The sequence below is a fragment of the Poecile atricapillus genome, chromosome 9 (assembly GCF_030490865.1).
Source record: "Poecile atricapillus isolate bPoeAtr1 chromosome 9, bPoeAtr1.hap1, whole genome shotgun sequence".
NCBI lineage: Eukaryota > Metazoa > Chordata > Aves > Passeriformes > Paridae > Poecile > Poecile atricapillus.
The window spans coordinates 18,547,516-18,559,728 of NC_081257.1; the positions used below are offsets into that span (position 1 = coordinate 18,547,516).

The following is a 12,213-nucleotide window of genomic DNA, read 5'->3' on the forward strand; positions in this document are numbered from 1 at the left end:
GTGACTTTCAGAGAAGGAAACAAATAAGTAAATACAAACTCAATAAAAGTTACATAACGTTCTCAGTTCCCAAGGATTCCTCTGAAAATTCTGAGCTTTGCACTGTACTACAATGATTTGTAACACAAAGAAATAAGAATGCTTACAAATATTCTTGCAGATATTTCCTTATCTTTTGCTATTTTTGTCCCATTGTAGGATTAGGACAACTCTGCAGTGCCAGTGCCTGCCCAAGCACAAGCTGCAGGATCAGACCCTGCACTGATCACCTGTGATTGCTGCATTACCAGGACAGCCTGAGGGATTCAATCCAAGGTTTTTCTTTAGAGAAAGTCCTACAACAGCCCTCAGTGTTTCCACAGCCACCAAACAGTTAAAATACCTTTAGACCTCATCTGTACTCAGCAAGGTCTAAGTAAAAATCACCCCCCTACCAAATCCTTTCCTCTGACTCTTTTCTGGCCTGAGTCAGTAGAGAACAGTAATGAATTAAAAAAATACATTGTGCATTAGTCACAAGAGGCAGAGCCTGATGTGAATTTAGACCAGTCACTGATATTACTGGCAAGGCTGTGAGTGAGGCACTCCAAACAGACGCTCACCAGACACTTGGGAACTTGCTGAATAATAAGAGATAGTAAAGAGAGTTCAGACAAGTCCTGTGCCTCAATCCATCCAGATCCCTACTGGGTGAGCAGAGGAGGGGAGAGCAGCCAGGGAAAGCACCCCTGAATGCAAGCCCCAGCTCCCCTGACAAAACATCAGCTCTTTGAAACAAAAAACTGAGGGATGGCTGACACAGCTGTTCAGGCACTGAAGCTTACAGATATCTAGGAGCCCATCACCTCCAGCTTCTCCCCCACTTCAGGCTCTCCCAGGGGTTTAGACAAGCCCCTCTTGACAAAAACTTCCTCCCTTTGACAGAAAATGCCAGCAGCACAAGGCTGGGGACCTGCTCCCCACACTGGGATCTGCTCCTTTACTCTCCCTGTTATTAAAACCAGATTGTTTCACCACAGCACTTGCTGGTGTCCACAACAGGAAGAGTGTAAAATCTGCAAGCCTACAACAGTTCGCTTTTGGGAGACTCAGCCTTTAAACAGCCAGCACAAGGCCCTTGCTTAACACTGGGGAAAGAGGCACAGAAACATTACTTTGATTGAAGAGTTTAAATGATAATTAATTCAGTGCAGGCTCAGAAAACATCAAGGACAAATTTTACAGCACTATAGCAGTGTGCTGCTAATACAATGCAACAAGGTGCCAAGAAAAATCAAAGGAAAATCATAATTTATGTCTCCAAACTGGTTATTCCATGGGTTACCAGCACACAGGTCTCCACAACCACAACTGTTTCAAAGGCAGTGACATGGCTGCTGTCCAAAGGACCAATATTCATTTACAGCTCGGAATAAAGTCTGAATTTTCACATCCATGAAGATTCAATATTCACATTCTGAATTTTCATATCCATGAAAATTCAATACTTACACATCTAGCAGGACAGAGGTGCACTGAATTTACAGTATAGTGAGACTAAAACACAGGAAAAATCACTATACCCAGAATTTTGTGACCTCTGTTAACTAAACACATGGGCAAGGGGAATGTCTTTCCCCCTAGGACTAGGGTTTTGGGTTTTTTTGCAATTAACTTGATCGGTAGAATCATAAGGCTCAGAAATTTTAATCTTTTTTTTCCTCCTTAAAAGAAGAGCACCCTTTAAATGTGTGTCCAAGCCTGATTCAGGAAAGTACCTCAACACAGACATAACTGAAGGCAAACCAAGAGCACATTTTCTGGAGCTCTCCTGAAGCAGGGGCTGCGAGTTCAGCTCTGATCTCATCTAAGCTGCGATGGCTGAGATGAATCTGGCTGTAAATTAACAGGAAATGAAGGCTTGTACAAACGAACATGGAGAATCTATAAATCACCTGACAATCCCTACGCAGGGCAGTTAAGTCTGCAAGGGACTTGAGAGCACAGAGTGAATTTGGACACAAAATGCTCTTCAGAAGCCAATGTTTTTTGGTTTTAGGTTGTTGTTTTTTTTTTGAGTATTAATATTTTTGGGCTTTGGTTGCTTAACATATATCCACTCTGCCCGCCTGCCAGATCTCCCAACCCATCCCAGAAGACAGACTCGAAGAAGGGAAGGAAAGGACAGGAAAGAACTATTTTGTTTGAGCCATGTTCGCAGTTTCCAGGTGACTCCTGTCTGTTCGCCTCTTGCTTTTCATGTGCTGCAGCTGGCAGATGAGATGGATACATTATTTTACACAGGCAGAAAAACTGGCTCCTTCCTCTCCCCATCTCCTTCAAACATGGGCCGACTCCAAATGTAACTCTCAGCTCCAAACACCATCCCGGGCCAGTCCCAGCTGGGGAATGTCAGACAGTTCGCTGCAAAGCACTGCACCCTCTCCAAGCACTGCACTTCAAACAAAGCCTGGGACTTCTCCCATACACAGCATGTGATATGAAGGCAACATAGCCCAAACCTTTTACTAGCTTGATTACAATTTATTTTTCATTCTTTTGGTAAGAGCCCAAATGTGATTTAACCCTTGCTGTTACTGCTTGGATCCTCTCAGCTCTCTTGCCTTTGTTCCCCTGTTCATCATAAGGGTGTTTTACAGAAAAAAAAAGACATGTTATGAATTTGCCTCTCCCCTTTATCACTGACTGGAAAAGGGCTGGATTTTTCCCAACCACTTCACACTGGGTTGGCTTCAAATGTGACAGATCAGATTTTAGCACCAATTGCCGAAACCAGGCGTTAAAGCACAAATAATTGGTGCTTGCACCACCAACACCTCCAGGTATCCTTTCCTCTCCCCACTCCTTAGGTATCACAGCCTGGAAAAAGCTTTCCCTGCCTCACTTCAGCCAGTGTTACCTCAGGAGTATACAATGACAGGGCTTCAATGTGAGATTGTGCAATTAGAGCCTGGAGTGGGAGCCAAGTCTCTTGGTTTCTATTCCCAGCTCTGGCACTGACTCATCTGCCTTGGGCAAGTTCCTTAACCCCTCTCTAGCTCTGGCTTTCCAATGTGCATGGAAAAGGACTATCCAGCTAGGATGATGCAGCCTTTGCTGAGGACTGAAAATCCGAAGTGGAAGCAGCTGAAGTGAAAAAGAAATCGTAGGTACTAAGGAGCCCATCCAAGTCCATTTAGGCTTGTTTATGAATAGGGGAGGATCTGGCTGAAACAACTGAACGTCCAAGTTCATACCCAACGTCGTTCCCAGAGACACCTCATCTGCAGCAAACACCCCTGTGCCAAGCCAAGGTAACTCGGAGTCAGCAATGATCCCTCCTGATCACTCCATTCCCATGGCACTTGTTCAGGAACTTCACCCTCGGGTCAGCACCAGCTACAGCCACAGAGGGAGAGGAGAGATAGGCAAATCCACCCTCCAGCCCCAGTTTAACCTGCCTGAATCCCACTTCAGCACCCCGAGGCAGCGCAGCCTCTCAGCCCTTGCACAGACCCCTTGGGCTTACAGGAGATTTGGAGTAACCTCAGCCAGCTCCTTGCTGAACCAAGCCCAGGAGGACCCCGCAAGGAAACAAACGCGTGCTCTCTGCTCCTCCGGGCTGAGAAAAACAAGCAGAATGTTCCAGCGAGGCCAAAGCGTGTTTGGGTTTGCTCTGAGTCGGGAGGGAGCTGAAGGGGGTGGCAGGAAAATAACAGGTGGCGCAAAGTCAAAGGCTTGCAGCATTTCCAGGAATCTCAGCTTGTATTTTAGAGGTAAAGTTACACTTTAATCCCGGTGCGTTTCCTCATTTGAAGAGTCTTTGTGAATATTTATTTGATAAACAGGCTGTGAAACATTTTCCACCAGACCTAATAGGGGAAGAATTCACCTTCCTCTTTGCAGCGAGCAAGGAGAACACCACTCAGTTTAATTTATACCTTAGCTTCAAACTCCTCGTGTGAAATGGATGCAAAGAGCAGCACAAACACATTCCTTTGTTGTTTGAGCCACATTCTCTCCCCACAACAGCTGCCCACTCAAAAGCTGACAGTGGAAAATCAAAGCAAGCAGACCCTCAGACAGGAATGCACAAGGGGCTTTGCTTGGGCTGATTTAAATACAATCAGCACAAAACCTCCTGGTTCAGACAAAGCTTGAGTTAAGGCTGCCGTGGGTGCTGTGAGTCTGCAGCGTAAATGTTCAGTGTGAAGCCAGGCTAAAGGCAGGGAGAAGTCACACGCCTGGCCTTCATGTAGTGTCAGCTTACAGATCTGGCTGGGCTCACCAGAGAAAAAGGAAAGCTGTAATACAGCAAACCTATTAAACCAGCACCTGTTATAGGCATCAAAAATAAAATCGAGCTTCTAAAGAGCGGCTCCACACCTCGGGCAGGGTTCTATTAATATGCCAGCACATTTTCAAAATTAGCGTACGAGGGAGATCACAGGACTAGAAAGAGAGAGATTTTAAAAGTTCAGGGTTTGGTTAGTATTTCCATCCTGATGAAGTATTGAAGAAACAAAATGCTGGAGCCAGAAAGAGTTATGGGGTTTGCTACTGGAGGACAGGCAAGGTTTGGTGTCGGAGACTGGCTGTGCAAAGAGAGGGAGATCAAAGGCAGCGTAACCAGAGATGGATCACATTCACTGTGACTAACACTTGCCTGGAACTACCTGCCCTCCTCCTCCTCAGCTCAGAGGAGATGGAGACCCAGTGCTGATCCTTCTAGAAACACTGAAGAAGATCAAAGACACGGGTTCCTAAGCTTTCACCTTACATGATTTGCTATTTGATTTTAGCCTGCCACTCACTACACAAACACAAAAAGTAATAAATAAAATCATGGTTTGAGAGTAGAGTTCAATGCCTGAGTAATTTTCCTAACAAGGCAACAAAGGTAACTGATAATCTGGAAGATGAATTTTTGTTTATAACAGAAGCAAAATAAAGGTTTCTGCTTTTCCTGGTCACCTTCTTACATTCAATAAGCAAAGATCTCCTAAGTGATTTTTATTAATGTGTGGAAAGCAGGGAGGGGAAGAATGTCATTGGGACCTGCACATCAGCTTTGACTCGAAGTTCAAACAATTTATCAGTGTAGAACCTCTTAAGAGTGAAGAAGATGAAGTAAACAAGCAGGTGACATGCTGGAAGTCCATGTCACACCATCCTCTAGTTCTTCACATCAGACCTTCCCAGAAAAACTGCCTGATGTGCCCAAGCCCTCACACTTCCAAAGTGCCCTGGAAAGCCCCACTAGCTGTCTGATACTTTGTGTTGTCATATCAGCCTTTCCACAATAATCTATGAGGCACAAGATTCTGTACTGTCACGAGAATGTGTAGTTTTATCCAACACCAAAACTGTATTTGCTGATGGGAACTGCCCCACTGTCCTTTCAGAGTAAGGCTGCATGGGGTGCTGTTTGGACAGGAAGCAAGGATGCATGGAAGCAGCCCCCACTTTTCTCAGATGCTCTGAATCACTCCTTCCCTGAGGAATCCTGGCAGATTCCCAGGCTGTCAGAGATACAGCTCTGTTTGTTCAGGTGCTGGCTGCACACACAAGAGCAGAGCAGTGCAGGCAGCCACTGCATCTTAGGGTCAGCCACACAAAACAAGCCAACCTAAAAAACCAAAAAACACCACCCCCAAAAAGCCCAAAACCAAGAAAAACAAACCCCAAACCACTGAAAAAATCCATTTGTGTAATTTTTTTATGAATATCCAAACTTTCCCTTAAAGGTTTATATACTCTATTTATGACCATAAGTCAGGATCTTCCCTCTCCTTAGCAATCCTTCAGGAAAAGTCTAAGATGCAGCAAACAAAATCCACGACAATTTTATACTGCTTTTCACTTAAAATCATATATAGGAATAATGCAGGAACAAGCTGATGGAGCTATTCCAACTATATCTAACTACAACAGAAAATCTGAAGACAGTTTCTTCATCTGCTGTACATCAACTTCAAACCAGATATATTCCAGGGGGCTTTTATTTATCAGGTCATGTTCTCACCCTGTTTTGTGGTTTAGGATGAAGAAGCATGAAGCAAACTACCCCCAGATACACACAGCTGGGACAAGACAGGGGGGTTAAGAAACAACCTGGGTTTTGGGGTTTTTTTGAAGGTGGAGGGGATGGAAAAAAATGCATCCTTTCACAGTGAAGTGACTGTGTCTCTGTTCCAGGTCATGGATGTTTAAAGGGAGAAATCAGTCTGGGAAGATGAGATTTGCTAATTCACCCCTTTGGGCCTGGGAACAGCAGCCACCTGCAGAGGGCTGTGCTATGAACTCTATTCCCACAAGCAAACTCTTACTCACCCACTGCAGTCAACAGGACTATTCATGTGAGCCCAGTGTGACCCAGGGGCTATGTTTGCACTGTCTATTAAAGGCCACTCTGTGGCCACTCACGGGACCAAGCTCATCTGCCTCTCACACTGATGGACTGCAACCACTGACCCTGGTGCACTCCCAGTGGCCTCAGAGCATCCTTGTGCCCAGGGTACCCAACCATGGGCAGATGTTATCCTGCTGCCAGGCACATTCTCACAGCTCTTTCATAAAGGCAGCCACATGGATAAAAGGCAGGGATCAAGTATTTTCTTCAGAATCTTTCATATCAGCTGGACATAAGCAAAGGCCTGGATCTGATGAACAATCATTAACGGGTTTTGCTGGGTCATGAAGGAAAGCCTTCCTTCTATTGTAACCAAAACCACCACATAGCCAGTGAGATACATATTCTCTTTGAATATTTCTGCACTAGCATTGTTTATGTAATTAACTTTCTAACTTCTTACATGACCTTACACTGTGTGCTAGATCCACTGAGGTAAGTCATGTCATTTTCCAAAGTGCTCTCCCTCACTTTGATCTGCATTTCCTTTCACTGGACCTTGACTTGCCACGGTATGATTTTGGTTATTTTTTGCAACATACAACTTCCTACTCCTTCAGCATTTCATTTCATTAAGAGAACAAAATGTGTGGGACAGGCAGGATTAGAAGTTAGTCATCTTTAAAACAGAGGCTGTCTTATCTCTTCAGCAGATTACACAACCTGCTATGGCATCAAAGCAAATTAAGATTCCTAAAGACAAGACTGTTATGGGCATAGTCCCCCCATCAGCAACTGGGTGGTTCTAAGAAGACCAGCTCTCTTCTGGTTACACTGGATGTTTCATCAAGATTGTGCTCTGCAGCAGCTTTTAAAATGATGTGTTCACAAAGGGCACAGATCCATTAAACAGGCTGTGCAAAGCATCTCTCATTGTCTGGCACAGCTTCTCTGTAACAAGCCTCCCTGAACTTTTATTAACTCAGTGCCAGAGCACAACCTTATGGCCCCATGTGCAGCTTAACCCCAAACCATCTCAGTGATTATCTGCAGAGCCCTGGGTGCTTCCCTCCATGGAGGATGCACCTGCAAGGGTTGGGGCCAGGTATCTTCAGCGGGGGCTGCCCAACCTGTGATGCACTTTGGCCAAAGGCACAAGGGAGGGACAGGATCACTAAGCCACCGAACACCATCACTGCTGGTTTGGAAAGGGGCAGTTTGTGAGCACTAACAGCTGCCCAAGCCTTCCACCTCCTCCTCCAGCTCTCTGCCCAAACCACCGCTCCTGTCACTTCTGACATTCCCTGACCCATCTGGAGCAAGCACTGGGAAAGGCTGCAAAGGAGAGGAGAGGCTCTTCTGAGTGCTGAACTCTGCTAAGGAGGAGAATTGTCCTATAGGAATAGAAGGAAGAGAGTCATGTAAGGGCAGTTTTCATACAAGAATGCAGGAAACCACAGGGCTCTCTGCACCAGCTGTCTGAATGGGGCTGTGGTGCTCAGCAGAGCCTCTTTGAAAGAAGGGTTGCATCAGTATTTGAAAGGGGTCATTCAGTTGCTGGCAGATGACAGTCAGGTCAGTGTTTCCATGCTCTACATCTCATATCTTTGGTCTGCTACTCTCCTGCTCCACCACTGGCTTTTCCTCTTGTGCTTCTCCCTGAAGGGCTTTCTTCTGCTGCTGCTATGTGCCAGCCAAACTCAATCTTCTATCACAAATTAAATGTGTAAGCAACTCCTTGAAGCCAAGAAAGAGGCCAGCTTCACCCCTCCAGTTTGCTGCTCTGAGGAGTTCCTGCTCTCCACAGCCCCACACTTGCACATTGCCCGTGTCAGGGCTGCTGCCAACACACCCCACCTTATCACTGGCCCAAAGATGAGTCAGGTTTGTGATAAGGAAGAACAGACATCTAAAAATCAGATCCAGCCCAAATGTCAACTGAGCTAGCACAGAGCAGGGGCAGGAGCAGAGACAGCAGCTTCCTTTCATTTCATTGCCTGCAAGTTTTGTGCTTCTAATCAACAAGGATGGCATTTCCATTTGAAAGCCAAGAAGGTCCAAAAGCACAGGGCATGGAGATACTTTATCCTTAAATCCTGATACTGATTCTAGTTTCTCTTTGTGTAATACGTGATCAAAGTAAATAAGATCCACCACAGCCTAGAGAGTGCATGTGTTTTGTGGGTGGTTTTGTTTTGCTTTTGTCTCTCCACGGGAGTGAGGAGGGGAAAATAACACAAGCAGAGAAGCAATTCAAGTGCAAACCAAACGCAATGGCTCTGCCCATGATGCTGCAATTTTAATCCAAATTGTAACTGCAAGCAGAACTCTTCTTGATAAGTTTGCACTGTGTCCCGAAGCCACAATGTGACACAGAGGCTTTTCCCACCTTTGACAGGAACACAATGAAAACAGGTGGATTTAACTACACTGATGATAAGGGAGGTATAGAAAGGACAACACACTTGAATTCATCTTCCAGACCATCAAACTCTCCGTCTCATGGAACTTGCAGTGGAAGCTGCTAAAAGACCTGCCTCTTGAAAAAGGCAGCATTTGAAGAAACACATTTTTGACTGGCCAGTCAAACTCCTGTTAACACTTGAGAGATGTAGATAGGCTGGCGTTCCATCTGCTCCAACATGACACACACTTGTGCTCTGTTGAAAGGCCTTATCTGTCTTGTCAGCAAGGTCACAGGAACAGGGATTGCCTCTGGGCAGACCTCACTGAGCTCTGTTCGGCTCACACTGCTCAGCCTGCAGGAAGGAATAGCTCCTGTGTGGAAAAGTGAGCTGCTCTTCACAAGACCAGGCACCCTGCTGCTAATAAAGCTCACCAAGGAGGAAGGGTGGCTTTGGGAAACCCCAGAATAGGGTGTCAAAACATTCAGGGAACAGGAAATTTGTGTTTTAGAGTAGAACTGCCTCTGTACTAAGCCAGGTTGGTGTAGCACAGGCTGTTCAATCTTCCCTGGTAAAGATCCTGTAAAGTCAAGTGTAACCACTCACCACCACTTAGTAATTCTCCAAGCTCCTTTAGTAAAACCATTTACTTCTTCAGTTCCTCCTATTTTGAAAAGCTGACTGCTCTTTCAAGAAAACAAAAAGTATATTGGTAATATGACCAAAAGGTGCTCCTTTTCCAGGTCACCTGAGGGATTACAGGAAGTCCAATCCCTCGGCCTGATTGCTCATGCTAATCACCACCCTGTCCAGCAACTGCTTGCACAGAGTGTGTGATCTACAGTAGATGGACTAGACAGGAAATTATATTTAAGTCTAAAATCCAAGAGACATTTACAGATTCTTTCTTTTGTCATCAACTCTTAATTCTACACCTCCCTCCAACTCATTTTTATCTGCTTAGATCTGACCACTAACACAGTTTTCACTTGGACAGCCCTGCACTCCTGTTTCATTTTCCAGCTACCTTTGCTATTTTCCCTGATGTGCAATTGAACATTAAATAGTTTGACAGGCAGAACATGTACTCACCCAACCACTTATTCCCAATCAATATTCATGTGGAATTCCTGTTAACAAGCAGGAGTTATGCACACAAACGTAAGGGAGGGTGGCCTCTCAAGTGATCACTTCATCTGAAGGTGTGACAGATCACTTTCTCATTTATCTTAACCAGCAATCACATTTTCTACGCTGCACACCCCCAGCAGGGCTGCTTTTGCAAGATAATCACTTTTGACACCATCTCCATTGTTCACTTCCGCAATTAATTGGGGAATTTGACATGGGTTAAAAATAAGAGAAAATCCAGCACATAGCTGGCTTTTATTCAGTTAGAAATGAGCTTTCTGTGGACTATTTTTGCTAATCTCTTCCAACCTGCACATAGAAGGATCACATTCAAGTGAACACTTTCTTCACCCTACACTATTCCTAACGGTGCCAGTGTTTTATGTCACCCAACTTAAACCCCACAATTCTAACCCAACCCCTGTTCTTACTCCTCTCTGGGTTCTATTTCATGCTCTGAGCAAGCACCAGGATACAACAGGATAACTGAGGACTAACTGGTCAATCTCAGCAGGGAAGCGGGAACACATACTGAGAGCTTCCTGATATTGTGCAATTTTGTTAAAAAACTGAATTGGCCAAGCTTTCAGAGAGGAAAATGGACAGAGAATTTTACCCCAAAATAATTCAACTTCCTTTTACTGTAGCCTCAACTTCACATTTACTCACCTCTGAGCAAACTTAATTGCCATTGCTAGCAGTTTTTAGGCAGGAAACTCCAATACACTAAAAAAACTTCCAACTCAGCAAGTTATTTATATTTGAAAGCTGCTTGGTCTGTGAAGACTAACAAAGGAATTGCTTTTGTAGATGTGTGCTTTATTTGCCATATGCCATTAAATGAGACAGTCAATCTACCACAGATATTAATAGTAGCAAGTTTGGGCTATTCTAAGGCTCAAATATGAAGCTATTTTTCATACTGACCTTAACAAAAGATCATGGTTGCAAATGACCCTAACAACTGATCTAGGTTTGATCTGCAGAGCAACAGAACTTAGAAACCACTTTGTGAATTGTACATAAAATATGCACCTGCCCTTGGAGATGCTTTACACCCAGGAGTTCCATCTGCCCCGAGGTAGATCCGCTTCAGCTCGGAGGAAGCAGATTCCCCCCAAAGGGGAATTTACTTTGGGGTGTAATGAATCCATGGTTCATGCACAAAAGATCCTCTTCCAGTATTCCAGCTCCTAACCTTGTGTTCTGTCCCACAAGACCACTGGTGTCCTCTCTTTCCTCCAGACACACACACACCCCAGAGCAGATCTGACCTAGCTCAGAGCAATTCTCTACTCACAGAAGCAGCTGCCACGGCTGCACAAAATGCTTATCCTTGTTATTAAATACATAATAGAGCAGCCTCCAGGGGTAACTGGTATTTCATGAGCTGCCACCAACTTTCACTATCTTTATCCTCTGGCCAATTTTTACACTCTGCTGTATGTGCCCAGATTACTTTCTGATGCTCTTTTGTTGAGTCTGATAACTGTGTGCTTTACTGCTGTTGCTTTTCTAAAAGAAATGATTACTCATTTCCCTGGAATAGCCTCAGATCCTTTGCCATTTCCATGTGCTCATGTTATATCTAAAAGCTCAAAGAGGACATGCAAATGATTAGAACAGTTCCAACAGCCCAAAAGAGAAGTCAAAACAGCATCTCTTCTGGTGCTTGGGAGCACATGATTAATGAGAGTTTCCTTTACTGGGAAAGGCTCCTGCAGTCTTTGGCCTCAAAAACTTGCAGACTTTACACACCACAGCCTTAATATGAACTCTGAGCAAAACAAACTTAAGAGGTGGGTTTCAGAATATCTTATGCCTGTACATTGCTGCACACTGAACAGCCTGTCAGCATTCTTTTAATTTTCTCTTTCCATATTAATATATTTCACATTCCAACCTAGAAGCTCAGTAGTATAGCCTGTAATGTGGACCAAGCTCTCAGAAAGCAACTCTCTCCATCTCCAAGGGGAATTGTCTAAGCAAACCCTGGAGAACTGGCCCCTGCAGACATTACAGCTCATAGGTGATGCAGGCAGGGGCTGGGGGTGAATCTGCTCCCACTTATGTATCTACACATGCCTACACCACTTTGCCTTAGTTCCCAGAGAAAGTTTTCTTTGGGCCAATAATTAGGAAGAGTGGAAGGCAGTGTGGTTTTCTGAGCTGCCCAAGGCACGTCCTGCACACAAGCAGAGCCTGCTGACTTCAACCAGACCCCGCGCACGGCTGCGTCTGAGTCATCTGGATTTTGTGCTTATGAGCACAAAACCTCTTGCTGTGACCCAGATGGAATTAACAGAGTAGTCTCCTTATTTCTAATTGTTAGATCATCCCTTTTTA

General features: G+C 44.7%; 1 protein-coding gene across 1 annotated transcript in view; it reads right to left on the minus strand.

The window, feature by feature from the left end:
• Positions 1–12,213, minus strand: part of LRIG1 (leucine rich repeats and immunoglobulin like domains 1) — a 91,118-nt gene that overhangs the window by 34,271 nt on the left and 44,634 nt on the right. The window lies entirely within an intron of this gene.